The 23,061-nt window shown below is 39.6% G+C and overlaps 1 long non-coding RNA gene across 1 annotated transcript in view; it reads left to right on the forward strand.

Annotated features, from left to right (window-relative positions):
- Nucleotides 1-283: 283 nt before the first annotated feature.
- LOC141583937 (uncharacterized) overlaps nucleotides 284-23,061 on the forward strand; it is an 81,529-nt gene continuing 58,751 nt past the window's right edge. Inside the window, exon 1 of the long non-coding RNA XR_012516767.1 lies at nucleotides 284-368. This is a non-coding gene — a long non-coding RNA (uncharacterized LOC141583937). The remainder of the gene's footprint in view (nucleotides 369-23,061) is intronic.

The following is a 23,061-nucleotide window of genomic DNA, read 5'->3' on the forward strand; positions in this document are numbered from 1 at the left end:
GATGACATGCACTAATCTGTTAAGTCATGACAAGCTCAGATATTCACCAACATGCTTTTTGATGTTCCTGTTTCTTCCTCTAAGTAAATGCTGCATTAGATAGACCAGGCACTGGTGCTTATCACTGAGGTATTGGTATTTTTTGTTCTTGGGATTGTATATTCTTGAAATGATTGCTGCTGTGTAAAGTTAAGGCAAGGCACACTGGAACATCGCAGGCTTGGCGAATGTCCAGGTACATGGTGTTCTTTACGCTTCCCCATGGCTATTAATAACAGGATGACTTAAGCAGAGGCAGCAGATGCTCGTGGAAATAGTGTTTTATCTTCTAGAGATAGAAGCTCTGTGTATGCATGCCCATGGACAAGGTACAGGTATCGCTTTTGGGACAAAGTATGTGTATTTGCTGCTTTGAGAATGACTTCTTCTTTGGGAGGCCAACATGGGAGGATTGATTTATCCTAGAGTTCGACCCAGCCTGGGAAATATAGCAGGACTCTGCCTTTACAAAAAATAAAAAAATGAGCTGGGCATGGTGATGTGTGCCTGTAATTCCAGCTATCTGAGAAGCTGAGATGGGAGGATCCTTTGAACCCAGGAAGTCAAGGATGCAGTGAGCCATGATTGTGCTGCTGCACTCTAGCCTGGATGACAGAGGCAGACCCTGTCTCAAAAAAAGAAAAAAAAAAAAAAAAGACTTCTATAACGACTTTAGTTTAGAGTTAGCTTGAAAGGTAGTACTAGAAATGAGGCAAGATATATGTTTCACATGTGAAAAACCCTCAGAACAACCCTGATTTCTATCACCATTTATATACACATTACAATAATATCTATTATTTAGATTGGACAATATGTCTTGCTATTCTTATTTTCAATTACATTTGAAACATTTTACATATTCAGATTCTGTTGTTTATAATTTACTTTTTAAATAGTTATAAAATATTATATAATTATATAATTTATCTTTCTGCTATTAAAACAGATATTCTAGCAAGAAACACTAGAGGGCATTCATTGCTTTGTTCAAAGACGTTTGTTCAAAGACATATATGCAATTGTTCATATGTGATGCAATTTGATGCTCGAGAAACTAAGTTGAAAATTTTCATTTTCTAAAATATCACAGCATGTTATTGAATGCTGAAACAACAAACAACAAAAAGTGGGTAAGTGGGTCAGAGGGCAAGAGAATATTTCTTCCAATATAACAGTGAAGTCATACTGGAAACAAATCTTTAAATAATCTTTAATGTGACTTAATTTCTCTTAAAATAAGTAACAAATAATGCAAGTTTTTAGCATTTCTAGCACAGAAAAAACCTTGATACAATTTTAGACTTACCTTTATTTTAAATGCACCTGGAATTTAAAAACACAAATAAATTATGTAGAAACATCAGTGAGCGAAATAACACATTTCCCAATTGTCATTTTATTATAAGGTATCACTGAAATTACCCTGCTTCTATTTTCATTCTCAAGTTTTCTTATTACACTTACCTATCCTTTTGCTCTCTATTCAACTTAATCTATTTGTCCTTTCAATTCTCTAATTGGGCACATTCTCTGGGTATTGTTTTGGGTTTGTAATTCTCAAAATATTGTGTGTGTGCTACAGCAAAATATGTTCAAATAATGTGAGTAAGAGCAAATCCTCATGAACTTCTAATGAGATGACAGAAAGAAGAAGCAGTTTTTTAAGCTCAGTTTCTTTTTCGATAGGTTTATTTTATACTTTATTTTTTTTTATTATTTTTTTTTTGAGACAGGATCTCACTGTTGCCCAGGCTGCAGTGCAGTAGCAAGATCTCAGCTTGCTGCAACCCAACCTCTTCCTTCTGTGCTTAAACAATCCTCCCAACCTCAACCTCCTGAGTAGCTGGGGCTGCAGGCATACACTGCCGCACCTGGCTAATTTTATTTTATTTTTAGTAGAGATGGGGTTTTGTCGTGTTGTCCAGGTTCGTCTTGAACTCTTACGCTCAATCAGTCTGCCTGCTTCTACCTCTCAAGGTGCTGGGACTACAGGAGTGAGCCACTGTGCTCTGCTGATAGGTTTACTTTAGACTGGACATCTAGCTAAATATGTATTGGCTTAAGTTTACACCACAATATGTAAAATAATCTGAACAGTTTTATAGATAAATTTATAAAACCACATGGCTTAACAAAAACCTTAAAAAGTATGTATTTTCTTAACATTTTTTACCCCTAAGTTTTATATTTATATGTGGAATTTTAAAAAATGAAAGTATCATAAATATGAATCTTAGCTTATCTCTCCCTTGCCTTCAGGAACCCATGTCTAGATCAAAAAAGAATCTACTAAAAGTTAAGTAAATTTTGGCCTAGGGTGGTGGCTCATGCCTGCAATCGCAGCAGTGTGGGAGGCTGAGGCAGGTGGATCATGAGGTCAGGAGTTTGAGACCAGGCTTACCAACACTGTAAAATCCTATCACTACTAAAAATACAAAAATTAGCCAAGCATGGTGGCGTGTGCCTGAAGTCCCACCTACTCAGGAGGCTGAGAAAGAAGAATTGCTTGAATCCGGGATGCAGATGTTGTAGTGAGCCGAGACAGTGCCACTGCACTCCAGCCTGGGCAACAGAACAAGACTACATCTCAAAAAAAAAAAAAAAAAAAGGTAAGTAAATTTAAATTTAAACTCTATGTATGAAATCCTTTAAAAAATATCATTGCTGTATAATTGTAAGTCATTTTGGGGTTTAAATTTTGACTTCGGTATTTATCAGCTCACTGTTTTCATCTGTAAAATGGGAATGACAACTCATGTGGTCACTTTTTTTTTTTTTTTGCATCAGTATTTTCCTGAGAAATGACAATCTAACTGTTGGATCATGTCTAGGTACTGCAGAGGGTGGGAAACCGTGCGAGGAACAAGAAAGAAAAAAGCAAGGAAAAGCAGCATGAAATTAAAAAATTTTATAGAACTGTAGGGGTGAATTTTTCAATTGTAATATAATACTACCAACCTAAAAAGATGACCAAAAAAATTGTGAAGGCCTATTTACATGTCTTTTAAGTCACTACCCTTACAGTATCTTGGTTCTCAAATTTCTATACAAGTTTTCTGTTTTAGAGGCTTTTCCAACACATTTTGGAATTTTCACTGGCTTCTTTTATTCGGCACTGTTTGTGATTTATCTTCTATGTTATGTCCGTGTGGGATTAGGAAAAGCAATAACAAAGTATATTAAACATAATTAGAAAAGTAAATCTGTTAGAATTCCAAAAAATATATGACTTTTGGGTTATTCATTTTTTTTTCCTGTTTATAGTTACCTTCTTTTGTGTAAAGATAATTAGGAAGTTTCACTAATAAACTTGCTCTCTTTTGATAGTGCAGTTTAGCTCTGAGAAAGCAAAGTACAAATGCTGTATCTTTTTTTGCAAACAATGACTCTGTTTTAGAGTCAGTGCTTTTGTCTAAATATTGTAGAGGTCTTTTGGTGTGGGATAAGGGTGTATTTGGGAGGTGGCTGGTGGTGACATCAGAATCTGAAGGAGCACGTGTAGTTTTAAGAAGCACATTTCATTGTATAATTACTTTCATGTGTTCTTAATCATCATTTTACACTGAAATTGTGAACAACATTTAAAAATTGCCTGAAATTTTTAGATTTATTAGAAAGGGGCAATAGGTTTAAAAGAAGGTTGAAAGACAGAAATTATTGGACAGCTACCTTGGGCACAAAATGAACCTTTGTTTTGCAAAAGGAAACCTTGTACTGCAAGATTCCTGGATATATAGCACAGAATTTGATTTTTAAAAATTTTATTTACTCACATTTTGGGGGGACTATATTGACTTTGGAAATGGGGCATTTCTAGAATTACTTTTTCCCCTTTAATCTTGCTGATATGCTGAGCAACTCTTGGTTCTGATAACTACCAGAGAAAGTGAGGAATTTAGGGTAACAGCGTGAACTGACAGGGAAACTTCTCTCACAGAATCCTGAGAGTCTCTGGGACCTTGAAAAAGTGAAAGAAACGTTCATGTCACCACATTCCTAGCAATCCTACAGTTCATGTCTAATTGCTTCCCCCGATATTTGACTGCTCCAATATTTTGTCTTCCTCTTAAGCTATCGACATTATCTGGAACCTGCCTCACCCTCAGCCTGCCAGCCTCATTTTTCACTGTGAAGCGGCCTTGCTACACAGTGTCTTTAGCTTTCTCCTTTTTTTTCCCCCCCTCAAAATAGTCTATCTTGCAATCCCTTGGTCAGAATCTTTAGAGACCCACTTGCATATTTCAAACTGAGTATATATTCTTCAGCCTGGTATTTAGGACCCTCCATATTGGCTTTCTCACTATAACCTCTCATGACTTATTCAAGTCAAACTCATCAATTTGCATTTTTGTTTCTTGAAAATGTATTACATTTTTTCAGTTTTATACATTTTTCTCTTGCTCTTTTATTCACCAGGAATATTTTTTTCATTTTCATCTGTAAAAATTCAAGCCATCTTCAAGATGCATCTAGATGCCCAGTTAAAAGCCCTCCCTGTTCTCATTTGGATGTAACATCCCTTTCCCCCCTGAATTATGCACTCAGCTTATGCCTTTACCAGGTCTTCTGACTTACCTTATAATAAAGCTATTTTATATTTTTCTTGAATTCTGTTCTTGAGGACAGAAGAGTATCTTAATTCAAGTTCTGTCTTCTTTTGAGACAATCTGGCTATGGTGCTCAGGCTGTACTCCTGGGCTCTAGTAATCCCACCTCAGCCTCACAAGCAGCTGGGCCACTGAGGTGGTATATAGTTTTACATTTTCAGGCAATGTCCAAAACAAAGCTTTATTCATAGTGAGTGATCAATAAATATTAAGCCCAGACTGGGAAGGTGGTGAAACCCTGTCTCTACAAAAAAAAAAAAAAAAAAAAAAAATTAGTTGGGCATGGTGGTGCACACCTGTAGTCCCAGCTACTCAGGAGGCTGAGGTGAGAGAATCACTTCAGCCTGAGGAGGAAGAAGTTGCAGTGAGCCGTGATTGTGCCACTGTACACCAACTTGGGCAGCAGAGTGAGACCCTGTCTCAAAGAAAAAAACATAACAAAACAAAAAAAAACCCCCACAAAACAAATAAAATATTTTTTTGGATTATTTTCTGATAATGAGGGGTGATTTTAAACATTGATTTTTCAACACAACATAGCTCTAGAAACCATATTATAAAATAGATTGTTACAAAGTAGCTTATGTTTTGTATTGGAACGATATAATTCTCAGGGGCTTGATATGTGCCTGATCATTGGTTTTGGCATAACATTACCAACAACATGTTTTAAAAAGCAAGACTTGGACAGGCAAAGTGGCTTATGCCTGTAATCCTAGCACTTTGGGAGACTGAGGTCAGGAGTTTGAGAACAGCCTGGCCAACAAGCAAAACCCAATCTCTACTAAAAATACAAAAATTAGCTGGGCTGGTGGCATGTACCTGTAATCTCAGCTACTTAGGAGGTTGAGGCAAGAGAATCATTTGAACCTGGGAGGCGGAGGTTGCATTGAGCCACAATCGTGCCACTGCATTCCAGTCTGGGCAATAAGAGCAAAACTCCATCTCAGAAAAAAAAAAAAAGAAAAAAAAAAAAGAAAAAAGGCAAAGCCTTTAAATCACTAACTCTCAGCAGTCATTTTCTCAGATGGTAAGTATAGTATTGATTATATAGTGTTTTGAAAGCAGGCAGAATCACACAGAATCACCTATTCCAAATTTCCTAACCTGTGAGATGACAGGTTAAATGACTGCTCAAGGTTTTACAGCAAATTAGTGGCAGAACAGTGATTAAGACTCAAGTTTTCTCATTTCTGTTAAATAGCTTCTTCAGGACTTCGTCATATCTGTTTAATAAGATCTACAATATGAGTTTAAAGACACTTTACCTATTTATTATACCAGCGTCTATGACAATTGTCCTCAAGTGTAAGTATAGCTCATAAAATATTTATATTCCTATGGTCTCTGAATGTGTCTCCTCAGAATTTGTATGTTGAAACTAATTACCAAATTGCTGGTATTAGGAGGTGAAGCTTTTTAGAGACGATTGAATGAGTGCTCTTATAAAAGAGACCCCAGAAAGCTGCCTTGCCCCCTCCACCGTATGATGACACAGTAAGAAATTGGAAGAGGGCACTTACCAGAACCCTGCCATGCTGGAACCATGATCTTGGACTTACCAGCCTCCAGAGCTATGAGAAATAAACATCTGTTGTTTACAAGCCTTCCAATTTATGGTATTTGTTATAGCGGTGTGAATGAACTAAGACAGTTACGTTGTATTTTTCTCATTTAAATGTTATTTTAGTTTAATACAGTTGTGTATTGCTTAGTGATGGGAATACATTGTGAGAAATGCACTGAGTTTATCATTCCATGAACATCATGGAGTGTATATACGCAAAAGATGGTATAGCTTATGACATACCTAGGCTATATGGTATAGTCTATTGCTCTTAGGCTACATACCTATAAAGCATATTACTGTATTAAATACTTTAGGCAGTTACAACCACTGTATATGTAAATATAAAAAAGGTACAGTAAAAATATGGTATAAAAGATTAAAATGGCCGGGCATGGTGGCTCATGCCTGTAATCCCAGCACTTTGGGAGGCTGAGGCGGGTGGATCACGAGGTCAAGAGATCGAGACCATCCTGGTCAACATGGTGAAACCCCGTCTCTACTAAAAATACAAAAAATTAGCTGGGCATGGTGGCGCGTGCCTGTAATCCCAGCTACTTAGGAGGCTGAGGCAGGAGAATTGCCTGAACCCAGGAGGCGGAGGTTGCGGTGAGCCGAGATCGCACCATTGCACTCCAGCCTGGGTAACAAGAACGAAATTCCATCTCAAAAAATAAAATTAAATTAAATTAAAAAAAGATTAAAATGGTACACGTGTATAGAGAACTCACTATGAATGGGGCTTGTAGGACTGAGAGTTGCTCTGAATGAGACAGTGAGAGAGTGGTGAGTGAATGTGAAGGCCGAGGACTTTATAAACACTGTACCATTTGGCTACAACAGATGTATAAAAAATATTTTTCTTTCTTCAAAATAAATTAACCTTCACTTACTGTAACTTTCTTTATATACTTTTAAATTTTTTTAAATTTATGGTCTGTTTTGTAGTAACTCTTAGCTTAACACACAAACACATTGCACGGCTGTGAAAATATTTTCTTTCTTCATATTCTTATTCCATGTGTTTTTTCCTTTAAAACTTTAAAATTCTTACTTTCTAAACTTTTTTGTTAAAAATAAAGACAAAGCACACACATTATTAGCCTAGGCCTGCACAGGGTCAGGATCATTAATATCATTGTCTTCACTTCTGCCTGTTTGCCCACTGGAAGCTCTTCAGGAGCAATAACATGCAAGGAGCTGTCATCTCCTATGATAACAATGTTCTCTCTGGAATACTTCCTAAGGGCCTACTTGAGACTGTTTTACAGTTAAGTTTTAAATTTATTTTTTATTTTTTAAGACTGGAGTGCAGTGCTATGATCAAAACTCACTGCAGACTTGAACTCCTGGGCTCAACTTCTACATCAGCCTCCTAAGAAGCTAGGACTATAGGCACACCATCATGCCCAGCTAGTTTTAAATTTTGGAGGTGAGAAAGGGTCCTGCTATGTTGTGCCAGCTGATCTTGATCACCTGGCTGCAAGCTATCCTCTTGCCTTTCAAAGTGGTGAAATTACAGGCAAGAACAATCATGGCAGCTCTAATTAAAATTTTAAAAAAATAAATAGTACACTTATAAATAATAAAAAATATAGTATAGTAAATATATAAACCATTAACATGGTCATTTGTGATCAAGTATTATGTACTGTACACAATTTTATGTGCTATCTTTTTATGTAACTGGCAGTGCAGTACGTTTGTTTAAACCAGCATCACCACAAGCACATGATCAAGGCCTTATGAGACAATGGGTTATGACATTGGTAGGTGATAGGAATTTTTTAGCTCCATTATAATCTGATTGAACCACTGTGATATATGCAGTTTTTTATTGACTGAAACATTGTTATGTGGCACATGTGTATACAAATGTTTCATTAAGAACTCTTCTTGAGTTACTAAAATCATAAGGATCTGAAAAATGATTTAGCTCACATCTTTCAAAAGCAGTATACAAACTGAAATAATTCTCTTTTCATTTTCCAGATTTTCTTTTTTGTTTTTATTTAGTTTTCATTTTATGATCATAAATTTAACTCTGCAATCCAGCTAGGCATGGAAGGGAACAAGGAAAACATGGAACCCAAAGGGAACTGCAGTGAGAGCACAGATTTGAGCAAATGGGGTGGAGAGGTGCTCTCCTGAGCTACAGAAGGAATGGTCTGTTGGTTGAAGTAAAACACAAGTCAAACTTATTAGAGTTGTCCACAGTCAGCAATGCTGATCTTCTTGCTGATCTTTCAATTCATGGACCCAAAGCACTTCATGGCCTCCACAATATTCATGCCTTCTTTCACTTTGCCAAAGACCAATGCTTGCCATCCAATCACCCAGTCTTTGCAGTGCAGATGAAGAACTGGGAATCATTTGTGTTGGGTACAGCATTTGCCGTGGACAGATGCCAGGAGCTGTATACTTTAGGATAAGGTTCTCATCATCAAATTTCTCTCTGTAGATGGACTTGCCATTAGTGCCATTATGGCATGTGAAGTCACCACCCTGACACATAAACCTTGAAATAATTCTGTGAAAGCAGGAACCCTTATTACCAAATCCTTTCTTTCCAGTGTTCAGAGCACAAAAGTTTTCTGCTGTCTTTGGAAACTTGTCTGCAAACAGCTCAAAGATGATGCAGCCCAAGGGCTCACTGTCAACAGAGACCTGGAAGAACATAGTGGGGTTGACCATGGCTGACAGTATGGAACTCTTGGCAGTGGTGGCATCTGCAAAGCATCATTTTCCAGATTTTCTATAGTAAACTATGCATTAAACTCATTCCATTGACATTCTTTTTAAAGAAATCCAACTGTGGAGAACAGAACTATCATGAATCTGAGCCTCCTGGAATACAGGCATCTTTCCCTCCCTTTTTTTCTTGAAGACTTGGTGTAGAAACAGGGAGGAGTGATAATATTTATAGTTGCTATTTGTTGTAACAAGACATCCTTGAACTCTCAGTGGCCAAATATAATGCAGGTTTTTTTTTTCTTTTTTTTTTTTTGTTGTTGTTGTTTTTTCACTCATGCCACAGTCTAGGGCAGGTCAGGAAGCTTTATGGTCAACTCCCTTCTCAGTGGTGCCTCAGGGATCTGAGCTATTTCCTCAGTGTGGTTCTGCCATCTTGGAGTACTTATGTCCAGCCCCATAGATAGTGAAAAGAGAAAGAGTGAGAGAGAAAGGAGAGGAAGAGAGATTGACAGAGAGATTTGAAAGAGAGATTGACAGGGACAGAGGTGGAGAGAGACAGAGAGAGAGACAAAGAGAGAGAGACAGAATGAGAGATTGTGTGATAATTTTTTTAAAGGACTAGATTTAGAAGTGGTATACATCTTTCTACTTCACTTTTACTTACATTCCACTTTCCTCATGTGACTAGGCCAGAACTAGTCACATGAGTCCACCTGTGTGTCTAGAAGGATAATGCAAATAATTTGATGCATACATAACATTGTTCTTGCCATAGTGTGTAGATAGATAGATACATAGATACACAGCAATATACAGAGATAAAGAGATACAGGCTTTAAAAATAATTGTAGATTATTTATGTATTTATTTATTCAAATTTTTACTATTGCCTCATTGATATGGTTTGGTTCTGTGTCCCCACCCAAATCTCATATTGAATTGTAATTCCCAGCGTTGAAGGAGGGGCCCAGTAGGAGGTCACTGGGGGCAGATATCTCCCTTGCTGTTCTTGTGATAGTGAGTGAGTTCTCATGAGATCTGGTTGTTTGAAAGTGGGTGGTACTTCTCCTTTCCCTCTCTTCCTCTTGTTCTCCCTGTGAAGAAGGTGCTTGCTTCTGCTTCACTCTTCTGCCATGATTGTGAGTTTCCTGAGGCCTCCCCAACTATGCTTCCTGTACAGCCTGCAGGACTGTGAGTCAATTAAACCTCTTTTCGTTATAAATTACCCAGCCTCACTTTCTTTATAGCAAAGTGAGAATGGGCTAACACACTTGTTAAGTGAGTACCTTTAGATTTCTGGTATAGAAAACTGTAGACTAATTAATAAAGATTTGAGAAATGAAACACAGCTTATTATTAGTTTGAAGAAGTAGAGAAGAACACCAAATAGCAGGGTTTGTTTTTAGGTTTTAAATGAGAAAATGTATAAATTAAGCTTAAATCATATCCAATAATGGATTTATTGAAATATGCAGCCAGAAGAAGAATCAGAAGTTAGACAAGTTTCTTTTAAAAAAGAACTCCACAAAACAAGGCTTAAAGCCAGCAGTGTGTTGGTAACTTTCTGGGGTGGTAGGTAGGGTGGGAGGAAACCCTGATTTGTAGCATTTGTTGATTTTTGCAGTGTCAATGCTGGCACCACTGCCAAGCTTGAAAAATTAATCGTTAACAATTAGTCTTCTAAGCCAGAGCTAGCCAGGGGCAGCTCACCACTCCTTAAACTCTGCTCGCACAATCAAGCCCAGGAAACACTTTCTGTTTTCTTTTGCCAGCAATTAACGGCCACCACAGCTGCCCTCTCCACCTCTACCACTTCCACCACCACAGCTGCCATGTATTGGTGCTTAAATAAGTGGGCCATGCCCCGTGCTAGGCTATAAAGATGATCTCTTCAAATCCTCACAACTATGCTTTGAGGTAGGTGTTGTCAATATTACAAATGAGAAAACTGAGGATTTGATTATTCCAAAGTCGAATAGTCAGTAAGCAGCAGAGTCAGGTTTTAAAAAAATACATTAATCTTAATATGGCCTAAAATTAGGAATGCTTTGAAGCTAATATCTGTAGCAAATATCTTGCCATTTGGGGAATAAAAAATTAGATTTAGGAAGCACCTAAAGATTTCTGAGAAATTTTCAAAGAACAAAAAGCTATCATTTGAGACTTGTAATAAGTCATATTTCTTTCAAACTTTAGCTGGCATTGAAGTGTTACAAGTGCCCCTAATATAACACTTTATTTTTTAGATTTTGAAAATATTTGTACAGTACAGGCATATTTTATTTTATTGTGCTTTGCTTTATTGCATTTCACAGATAGTGCATTTTTTTACAAATTGAATGTTTGTGGCAACCCTATCAGGACCATTTTTCCAACAGCATGTGCTCACCTCATGTCTCTGTGCCATATTTTGGTGATTCTTCAAATATTTTAACTTTTTAATTATTATCCTGTCTGTCATGGTTATCTGTAATCAGTGATCTTTGATGTTACTATTACAATTGCTTTGGGGCACCGTGAATCACACCCGTAAACAACAGTGAACTTAAGTGATAAATATTGTGTGTGTTCTGATTGCTCCATCTACTGGCCGTTCCTTCATCTCTCACCCTCTCCTTAGGCATCCCTAGTCCCTGAAACATAACAATATTGAAATCGGGCCAATAAATAACTCTACAGTAAGTGTTCAAGTGAAAGGTATGGTACCAAATCTCTCGCTTTCACTCAAAAGATACAATTGATTAATCTTATGAGGAAGGCATGTTGAAAGCCAAGATAGGTCAAAAAGCTAGTTCTCATGCACCAAACAGCCTAGTTGTGAAGAGTTCTTGAAGGAAATTAAAAGTGCTACTCCAGTGAATACGTGAATGAGAAGAAAATGAACAGCCTTATTGCTGATATGGAGAAAGTTTGAGTGGCCTGTATAGATCAAATCATTCCCTCAAACTAAAGCCTAATCCAGAACAAGGTCCTAACTTTCTTCAGTTCTAGAGTTAAAGAGGGGAGAAAGCTAGAGAAGAAAAGTTGGAAGCTAGCAGAGGTTGGCTCATGAAGTTTAAGGAAAGAAACCATCTCCATAAAAAAAAGTGCAAGGTGAAGCAGCAAGTGCTGATGGAGAAGCTGCAACAAATTACCCAGAAGATTTGGCTAAGATAATTGATGAAGGTAGCTACAGTAAACAATAGATTTTTAATATAGACAAAACAGCCTTCTGTTGGAAGATGTCATAGGGTTTTATAGCTAAAGAGAAGTCAATTCCTGGTTTCAAAATGTCAAAGAACAGGATGACTCTCTTACTAGGTGCTAATGCAGTTGGTTACTTTCAGCTGAAGCCAGTGCTTATGTATCATTCCCAGAATCCCAGGATCCTTAAAACTATGCTAAATCTGCATTGCCTGTGCTGTATAAATGGAACAACAAAGCCTGGAAAACAACACATCTGTTTACAGCCTGGGTCATTGAATATTTTAAGTCCACTATTGAGATCTACTCTTCAGAAAACAAGATTCCTTTCAAAATATCACTGCTCACTAACAATTTACCCAGTACCCCAAGACTTATGATGGAGATGTAGAAGGAGATTAATGTTGTTTTCATGCCTGCTGAAACATCTGTTTTGTGGCCCATGGATCAAGGAGTCATTCTGACCTTCAAGCATTATTATTTAATTAACACATACTATAAGGTTATTGCTGCTATAAATAATGAGTCCTCTGATGGATCTGAGCAAAGTAAATGGAAATCTTCTGGAAATGATTTGCCATTCTACATGTCATTAATAACATTCATGATTCATAGGAGGATGTCGCAATATCAACATTAACAGGAATTTGAAGAAGTTGATTCCAACTCTTGTGAATGACTTTGAGGGGTTCAGACTTGCATGGAGGACATAAATGCAGATGTAGTGGAAATATCAAAAGACCTGGCATTAGAAGTGAAGCCTGAAGATGGGACTAAACTGCTGTATTTCTCATGATATAGCTTTAACAGAGAAGAAGTTGCTTCTTAAGGATGAGAAAAGAAAGTGGTTTCCTCTTTTGTTTTTTACAGTTTTATTTATGTATATTTATATTTTCAGCTGTTCTTTTAGATTTAGGGGTACATATATAGCTCTGTTATCTAGAGAATATTGCGTGATGCTGAGGTCTGGGGTATAAATGATGCCATCAACCAGGTACTGAGCACAGCATACTATGGTTATTCCCTCAACCCTAGTTTCTACTGTTGCCATCCCTACATTCATGAGTATCCAATGTTTAGCTCCTATTTATAAGTGAGAACATGCAGTATTAGCTTTTCTGTTCCTGTGTTAATTTACTTAGGATAATGGCATCCAGCTGCATCCATGTTGCTGTAAAGGACATGATTTCATTCTTTTTTTATGGCTGTGTAATATTCCATGGTGTATATGGACCACATTTTCTTTATTCAATCTACTGTTTGATGGTCACCTAGATTGATTCTATGTCTTTGCTATTGTGAATAGTACTGTGATGAACATATGAGTGCATGTGTCTTTTTGGTAGAAAGATTTGTTTTCTTTTGAATATATACCCAATAATGGGATTGCAGGGTTGAATGGCAGTTCTGTTTTAAGTTCTTTGAAAATCTCCAAACTGCTTTCCATAGTGGCTGAACTAATTTACATTCCCATCAAGAGGGTATAAGCATTTCTGAGTAGGCTTCTTCTTGTTCTTTTTCTTTTTCTTTTTTTCTTTTTTTTAAATCTGTTCAGGGTTTCAATTTCTTCCTGATTCAATCTGGGGAGATTGTGTGTTTCTAGGAATTTATCTATTTCCTCCAGATTTTCTAGATTGTGTGAATAGAGGTGTTCATAATGGTCTCTGAGGATTTTTTGCGTTTCTGTGGGATTGGTTGAAATGTCACCTTTGTCATTTCTGATTGTGCTTATTTAGATCTCCCTTTATTAATCTAGCTAGCAGACTATAAAAATCTTGCTTATCCTTTCAAAGAGCAAAGTTTTGGTTTCATTGATGCTTTGTATGAAGTTTTGATTCTCAATTTCTTTCAGTTCTGCTTTGATTTTAGTTATTTTTCTTCTGCTAGCTTTGAGGTTGGTTTGTTCTTATTTTCCTGGCTTCTCTGTGTGTGATATTAGATTGTTAATTTGAAATCTTTCTTTTTGAGATAGGTGTTTAGTGCTAAAAACTTTACTCTTAGCATTGCTTTTGCTGTATCCCAGAGATTTTGGTATGTGTGTCTCTGTTTTCATTTATTTCAAAGAATTTTTTGATTTCTGCCTTAATTTCATTGTTTGCCCAAATGTAATTTAGGAGCAAGTTGTTTAATGACACATGGTGATTGTGTGGTTTTTACAGATCTTCTTGGTATTAATTTCTATTTTTATTCCACTGTGGTCTGACAGTATGGTTGGTATGATTTTAATTTTTTTGAACTTATTGAGACTTGCTTTATGACCGAGTGTGTAGTTGATCTTGGCACACGTTCTTTGTGCAAATGAAAAGAACGTATATTCTGTGGTTGTTGAGGTGTATTCTGCAGATATCTATTAGGTCCAATTTGCAAAGTGTTGAGTTTAAGTTCAGATTTTTTTGTTGTTATTTTCTGCCTTGATGATTTGTCTAATGCTGTCGTTCTGGTGTTGATGTCCCCTATTATTATTGTGTGGCTATCCAAGTCTGTTCATAGGTCTAGAAGTACTTGTTTTATGAATCTGCATTGTCTAAAGTTGGGTGCGTGTGTATTTAGGATAGTTAGGTTTTCTTGTTGATTCAGACACTTTCTGTAATGCCCTTCTTTGTCACTTTTTACTCTTGGTTTAAAATAAGTTTTATCTGATATAAAAATACCTACTTTTTTTTCCTTTCCATTTGCATGGTAGATCCTTCTCTAATCCTTTACTTTGAGCCTGTGAGTATTGTAACATGTGAGATGCATCTCTTGAAAACAGCAGAGGGATGGGTCTTGATTTTTCATCCAGGCTTCCCAGTTTGTACTTTCTAAGTGGGGCATTTAGACTGTTTACATTCATGGTTAATATTAATATGTGAGGTTTTGATTCCATCATGAAATTGTTAGCTTGTTGCTTTGTTGTTTCTATTGTGAGGTTGCACTACAGGGTCTACGGGCTATGCACTGAAGTATGTTCTGAGGTTGGAGCTATTTCTTTTTAGTTTTCATGTTTAGTACTCCCTTAAGGATCTCTTGTAAGGCTGGTGTAGTGGTAACAAATTCCTTTAGTTTTTCCTTGTCTAGAAAATATTTTATTTCTCATTTGCTCACATGGCTTAGTTTTGTGAGATATAAAATTCTTGGTTGGAATTTCTTTTTCTTTCTTTCTTTTTTTTTTGAGACAGAGTCTTTGTCACCAGGCTGGAGTGCAGTGGCACAATCTTGGATCACTGCAACCTCTGCCTCCAGGTTTCAAACAGTTCTCCTATTTCAGCCTCCTGAGTAGCTGGGACTACAGGCACATGCAACTATACCCGACTAATTTTTGTATATTTGGTAGAGACAGGGTTTCACCATGTTGGTCAGGCTGGCTCAACTCCTCACCTCAAGTGATTCCCTCACCTCTGCCTCCCAAAGTTCTGGGATTATAGGCATAAACCACCATGACTGGCTGGAATATCTTCTCTTTAAGAATGCTGAAAATAGGCCCTCAATCTCTTTTGGCTTGTAAGCTTTCTGCTGAGAAGTTTGTTATTAGCCTGAAGGGGTTCCCTTTGTACCTGATCTGATCTTTTTTTTCTAGCTGCTTGTAAGATTTTTTTCTTTAGTTTGACTTTGGACAATCTCATAAATGTTTGCTTTGGTGATGTTCTTTTTGTAAAGTATCTTATGGGTATTCTCTGGATTGTTCATATCTGAATGTCTACCTCTATAGCAAGATTAAGGAAATTTTCTTGAATTATTCCCCCAAATGTGTTTTCCAGGTTACTTTTCTACATTTCTCTTAGGAATGCCAATAATTTGTAGGTTTGGTCACTTTACATAATTCCATACTTCTTGAAGACTTTGTTCATCTTTTAAAGTTCTTTTTTATTTATAGTTGTATGACTGGGTTAATTAAAAAGACCAGTCTTCAAGCTCTGAAGTTCTTTCTTTTGCTTGGTCTAGTCTATCAGTAAAACTATCAATTATATTTTGAAATTCCTTAAGTGAGGTTTTCAGCTCCAGAGCTCTATTGATTTCCTTTGAAACTCTTTATTTTTTTCATTGTTTCCTGTATTGCTTTAAAAGTTTCTTTGTGTTATTTTCAACCTTGTCTTCAATCTCACTGAGCTTCCTTACAGTCCATGCTTTGAGTCATTTATATGTCATTTCTGAGTTTCCATTTTGTTCAGGGACCATTAATGGAGAGCTAGTGTGATTCTTTGGTGTTGTCACTACAATCAGATTTTTAATGGTGTCAGAATTCTTGTGCTGATTATTTCCCATCTGGATATGCTGGCACTTCAAAATTTGTGATTATTTTAGTGCAGGTAGAATTTTTTTCTTTCCCTATGACACTTTTTATTCTTTCCTTTTTCCTTTCTCCTTTCTCCCTAAAGGGTGTGGCTGTAGAGAATGTAGGGTCTTTTGATTTTGCTTGTAGCCTTATGCGCTTCTCTGGGCAGCTTTTATACTTGGCTGTGCAGTTTGACCTACAAGCCAGTATATGATGCGTATACATAAGAGCTGGCTGCAGCCAGTGCAATGGGGTGTACACCTGGGCCTTGTTTACTGGGAGAAGCTCTCTGTTATCTCAGACAATGAGCTGGTTTGTGGAATGTCTAAGCTTCTTGCTCAGCCCAGAGTGTGTGGGGGCCAGAGTACTTTCTTGAGGTGGAATTAATTACTGGTGAAGAGGCTGTGAACATTGTTGAAGTGCCAGCAAAGGGTTTAGAATATTTCAAAAACATAGTTCATAATGTAGCAGCAGGGTTTGAGAGGATTGACTTCAATTTTGAAAGAAGTCCTATTGCAGGTAAAATGCTCTCAAACATCATTACTAGTAACAGAGAAATCTTTCATGAAAGGCAGTGTCAATTCATACAGCAAGCTTCACTGCTGTCTTTTTTAAAATTTAAATAATTTAATTTAGCAATGAATGATTCATGTATCAAGCAGTCTTTAGAGTGAGAGTAGGCTCTGAGACTCCCCATTGTTGTCTTTTTATTTTTTATTTTTTGAGACGGTGTTTTGCTCTCATCGCACAGGCTGGAGCGCAATGGTGTGATCTCGGCTCACAGCAACCTCTGCCTCCTGGGTTCAAGTGATTCTCCTGCCTCAGTCTTCTGAGTAGCTGGGATTGCAGGCACATGCCATCACGCCCAGCTAAATTTTGTAGTTCTAGTAGAGACGGGGTTTCACCATGTTGGCCAGACTTGTCTCCAACTCCTGACCTCAGGTGATCCACCCGACTCAGCTTCCCGAAGTGCTGGGATTACAGGCCTGAGACACTGTGCTGAGCCCCCATTATTGTCTTATTTTAAGAAATTGGCATAGCCACCCCAACTTTCAGCAACCACCACTTCAATCAGTCAGCAGTCATCAACATCCAGGAAAGACCCTCCACTAGCAAGATGATTATGAGTTGCTAAGGTTCAGATTATTGTTAGCAATTTTTAGTAATAAAGTATTTTAAAATTAAGGAATATGCATTGTTGCTAGGTTGGGGAAGTTCTCCTTGATAATATCCTGAAGAGTGTTTCCAGCTTGGATTCATTCTCCCTGTCATCTTCCAGTACACCGATCAGGCACAGATTAGGTCTTTTCACGTAATCCCATATTTTCTTGAAGGCTTTGTTCATTTCTTTTCACTCTTTGTTCTCTTCTCTTGTCTTCTGGTTTTATTTCATTGATTTGATCTTCAATCTCTGATATCCTTTTTCTGCTTGATCTATTTGGTTATTGAAACTTGTGTATGCTTCATGAAGTTCTTGTGCTGTATTTTTCAGCTCCATCAAGTCCTTTATGTTCTTCTCTAAGCTGGTTGTTCTAGTTAGCATTTCGTCTAACCTTTTTTTTCAAGGTTTTTAGTTTCTGTGCATTGGGATAGAACATGTTCCTTTGACTCGGAGAAGTTTGTTATTACCCACCTTCTGAAGCCTTCTTCTGTCAGTTCGTCAAATTCGTTCTCCTTCCTGCTTTGTTCCCTTGCTGGTGAGGAGTCACGAACTTGTGGTGGGGGAGAGACATTCTGGTTTTTGATGGTTTCATTCTTCTTGCGCTGGTTTTTCCCCATCTCTTGCATTCATACACTTTTGATCTCAGGTAGCTGCTTGGGGAGGCAGCCTTTCCATTGTCTGCCTGCAGAGGCGCTGCTGGGCTGCCACAGATTCAGTGGAGCTGCTGCGTCTTTTACTTAGGAAAATTAGGCGGGTTTCTGTAATGGCGGCTTCCCTGCCGCCCGCCGCGCTGGAGACTCCCTGGTCGCTTTCTCACTCATGTTCTCCGTGCCTAACTCTGGAAGGAGCGTTTTTTAGCCCGCTGGACTTTGTGCGGCGGCGGGAGCCCGTCCTGCCCTTTGGGCTGTTTCCCTGCGTTCCATTGCCCTTCTACTGAGGGACGGGTAGCTCCGTCCCACCGGCATTTTGGCTTTCTCGGGTCAGCCTAGGTCTCTGCTGACAGCCCGAGGGCCGAAGTTGCTGTTCTGCCCTGTTCAGGCCGCCTGCTAAGGCTTTTCAGCCCGGCGAAGATCTCCGGTTTTGTGGATTGTAGAGGACTTGGCTGGAGCAATGTATCCGAACTCCCAACTGAAGTCCCAGAGCGGGAGAGGCCCCGGCCTCCGTCTCTGCACGCACCTCCCGGGTGGGGCAGTGCCCCACCTCGCCTCAACTTGCCCTGTTTGGCTTCTACCCACTGTCCGACCAGCCCCACAAGATGAACCTGGTACCTCCTTTGGAATTGTGGAGACCACTCAGCTTTTGCGTCTCTCGCTCGGAGCTGCTTTCTGGAGCTGCCTCTTCTTTGGCCGCCATGGGATCTCCTATCAAGCTCGTCCACGGAGGTATTAGCCAGCTGTTCGCTGTCACTGCCAGCAGAGAGCTATTGGTTGAGGTAATTCCACTTGTACAACAAGCCAGCGGTCGCATGGTGGAACAACATGTTTTCCATCTAGCTCTGTGGAGGTCCGCAGCCCAGTCACCTCCGCACCACGCAGGAGGCTCTCCGAGCTATTGGAGCCTTTTTAATTGGGTCAGCATTTTGATTTAGTGTGCATGCTTCTGAAAATATAACTGAATCAGTTAGGGTTCAACCAAAGAAGCAGAATCAGTGGGAGGTATATATTAAGAGATTTATCATAGGTCTGCCATGGTGGCTCATGCCTGTAACCCCAGCACTTTGGGAGGCCGAGTCAGGTGAATCATGAGGTCCAGAGATAGAAACTATCCTGGCCAACATGGTGAAGTCCTGTCTCTACTAAAAATACAAAAATTAGCTGGGCGTGGTGGCATGTGCCTGTAATCCCAGCTACTCAGAGACTAAGGCAGAATTGCTTGAACCTGGGAGGCGGAGGTTACAGTGAGCAGAGATCACACCACTGCATCCCAGCCTGGGTGACACAGACTCTGTCTAAAACAAAACAAACAAACAAACAAAAACAAAAGATTTATTGTAAGGACTTGGGCTTATGGGTCGTGGGGGCTCTCTATACAAGTCCAAAATCTGTAGAGCAGAGGTAAAATTTCCTCTCCAGGGAAACCTCAACTCTGCTTTTTAAGGCCTTTCAACTAATTCTATCCAGCCTACCAGATTATCTAGGATAGTTTTCCTTATCAAAGTCCATTGATTATGGACTTCACAGTCACATCTACAAAATGCCTCCAGCAACACCTGGATTACTGTTTGCATAACTGAAGTCTGTAGCCAAGCCAGGTTGACATATAAAAAGACCATTATACTAACCTAAAGAAATAAGCCTAAATATAGAAAAAGGTTTCTGTGCAAATCTGTTCACTTTTGCTAAAAAACTGGAAATCGTAAAATATTGAGTAATAGGCGAATAGTTAAATTATGATACATTTATATGAGAGATACATTATTATAATAATGTTTTTTAATTACACAGAGGATTTTTAAAGTTGATGTATCTATCACATGATGAGAGTGGGAGCAAGAGAGAGAGTGGGCAGGAGTTGCCACACACTTTTAAACACAAAATTGCTGCAACTGTTTGTCGTTTTTGAGAAGGAGTCTCGCTCTGTTGCCCAGGCTGGAGTGCAATGGCACGATCTGGGCTCACTGCAGCCTCAGCCTCCTGGGTTCAAGCAATTCTCATGCTTTGGCCTCCCAAGTAGCTGGGATTACAGGCATGCACCACCATGCCTGGCTAATTTTTTGTTTAGTAGAGACAGGGTTTTGCCATGTTGGCCAGGCTGGTCTTAAACTCCTGACCTTAGGTGATCTGTCCACCATAGCCTCCTAAAGTGCTGGAATTACAGGCGTGCACCACCACACCTGGCTGTAACTGTTTTTGTTAGATCTTCGGGGTCTGTGGAGCTCCCTTGGGCAGAGGTCTGTCAGAGAGATAGGCCATGCCCTTACTGGACTAGCCCTGTGTGTTATTACCAGATCGAGTATAAAAAATTAACACCAAGATAAAAGTATGCCAAATTGCAGGGTCTTTATTGCCAGCAGCCTCAGAGGACTCACGTCTCTCCAACCCGTGGCCCTGAGCTCATGGGGAGCAGGGTTTTTAAACTGAAAAACCACATCCTGGTTTTAGGACCAAGGGGGTGAGGAGATGCAGGACAAGGAACTTTACAGCAAGCTAGCTGTTTTTATTTACAGAAGCCAAGGTCAGCAGTTATTGCAAGGAAAACGGGGCAGCAAAGAGTTATCACAAAGGAAACGGGTAGCAGTTACAACTTATTTTTGGAAAAAAACAGTTGTCTTGGTGCTTGCAAGGTACAGGTCTTAAGATGGTGTTACTTACGTTCTAACTCTGGGTTAGCTATGGCACATTCTCCCCTGTTTCTTTGTACGTTGAAACAAATCATTGATTCTTGTACTTGGAGGGGCTGCTCAGTTTGGTACAAGGGCTCATATGGGATTTGAGGACCATTAGTTTTACAGAATTGATTCTTGACTGGATTATGTTGAACAATTGGTTTAGGAGGCAAGGTCCAATCATAAGTCCTAGTATAAGTAGGATTAGAGGTTCCGCTATTGCAGTAAGCAGAGAAGTAAGCCATGAGGACCAGGAGAACAATTTTTGATACCAGTTTTCTGAGGTTTCCTGGAGCTGTCTTCTGGTTTCTAAATTTTGTCTGGCTAAGGAGAGACTGTCCCAGATAAGGCCTGACTTATTAGCATTAAAAACAGCATTGTTCCTTGAGGGCAGCGCAGAGCCCTCCCGGTTTTAGGAAAAAATTTGTTCCATTGTAACTTAGGGGAAGGGCCTTATTACAGAAGTGTTTGTAAGGGGAATTGGTGAGGGTGTAATCAGGGGAGTGGTAACATTTACCCCTTTCTCTCAAGATCTCCCAAAGTTAAGTGGAGTATTTTTCCAGAGCATGGAGTGTTAGGGTTAAAGTAAGTTATGCCATTAGGCCCGTGTGAAATGGAGGTTGAGGATTTAAACATAACCAACAGTCTATACCCAAACGTGGGTTGGTTGGTTAAGTAGGTGGTGGATAGAAGACAATAAATCTAGGAGTTAAGGCTTTTCACAGTTAAAGTTAGGGTCGTTGAGGCTGAGCGAAGGGAGCAATAGTGGAGAAAAGGGGGGCTTCCTCAGTTAAGGGGATGATGGCAGCAAGGGAAGGAGGTATCTGGGGCAGTACAATTCCTGCATTTGGCCCTATAGGGTGGTTAGATTGGGGCAGGGTTTTAAGGGGGGTCGTCTATCTGGGTTGACAGTATAGATTAGAGAGGCGAAGGTGGTGATCGTGAAGAGCGCATAAGTCTTAGCTTTAGCGAATCAAGGTAGGAGTGGTCGATGCTCCATTGTCCTTCCCTCAGGGTGGTCTTGACTTGGGTGTGGTGAATCCAGGCTGTTAGTCCATCCACTTTAAGTGTGGTGGGGGTGGTCAGGATGACCACGTAGGGTTCCTTCCAATGAGGGGTGAGGCCGGAGGTGGTGAATCTTTTAACAAAGACTGAGTCTTCTGGCTGGAAGGGGTGCATCGGCTGGGCAGTGAGCTCCACTGGAGTGGGAAGGGTGTCTCTGATGAGCTGGTGCACCTGGGATTGAACAGACTGGAATGCCTGTAAGGACTTAAGGAGTATGGTTATGGACCTCAGCATGTATGGTATCCGCAGGTCTGGGGAGTAAGGGAAGGGGCCTTCCAAACGTAATTTAAAGGGAGAGAAGCCTTTTTGGTAGGGGGGTGCATCGAATGCGGAGGAGGACAAAAGGGAGCAGGCTGACCCAGTTTTCACCGGTCTCTAGGATGAACTTTGTTAGGGTTTCTTTTATGGTCTGGTTCATCCTTTCAACCTGCCCTGAACTCTGGGGGTGATAGGCACAGTGTGGTTTCCAAGATATGCCCAGGGCCTTGGTCGGGCCCTGGGAAACTTGTGCTGTAAATGCAGGGCCATTATCCGACCCAGAGTCAGGGGGAAGCCGAACCGAGGAACCAGGTCCTGTAACGACTTTTTTTGCTACTACCAGTGCGGTTTCAGACTTAGTAGGGAATGCCTCAACCCATCCAGAGAAGGTGTCTACAAACACAAGGAGGTATTTATAGCCACACGCTGGGGGCTTTATTTCAGTAAAGTCTACCTCCCAGTGTTCTCCTGGGCTAGTATACCTAAGTCTTATCCTGCCTGACTAGACCTACTGCCTCCTGGATTTACCCTGGTACGTACATCACATCGAGCTGTAGTTTCCCTGACAAATTCATGTAGACATGGAAAGTGGTATCTGGCCCTCAGCAGCTCAATCAGTTTTGTCTGTCCTAAGTGTATGACCTGGTGTGTGTCCTGAACTAGAGCCCGTCCTAGAGCCTTGGGGACCACAGTCCTTGTGTCTGGCAGAATCCACCATCCTGGGGGAACAGAATTGAGGCTGGCAGAGTTACAAGTGAAGGGGCCGCCATATTATGTCACCCAGACAGGGAGGTGGGCTGTGCGCAGTAGGGGGCTGGAGATTTCAATGGATTTTTAATAGAAGGATATTGTAAGCTTAATGTAATGGGAGCTGACAGACTTGAGCTTTTTTCTTAAGATATTTAT

This window comes from Saimiri boliviensis, chromosome 3 (genome assembly GCF_048565385.1).
Source record: "Saimiri boliviensis isolate mSaiBol1 chromosome 3, mSaiBol1.pri, whole genome shotgun sequence".
In the NCBI taxonomy this organism is placed as follows: domain Eukaryota; kingdom Metazoa; phylum Chordata; class Mammalia; order Primates; family Cebidae; genus Saimiri; species Saimiri boliviensis.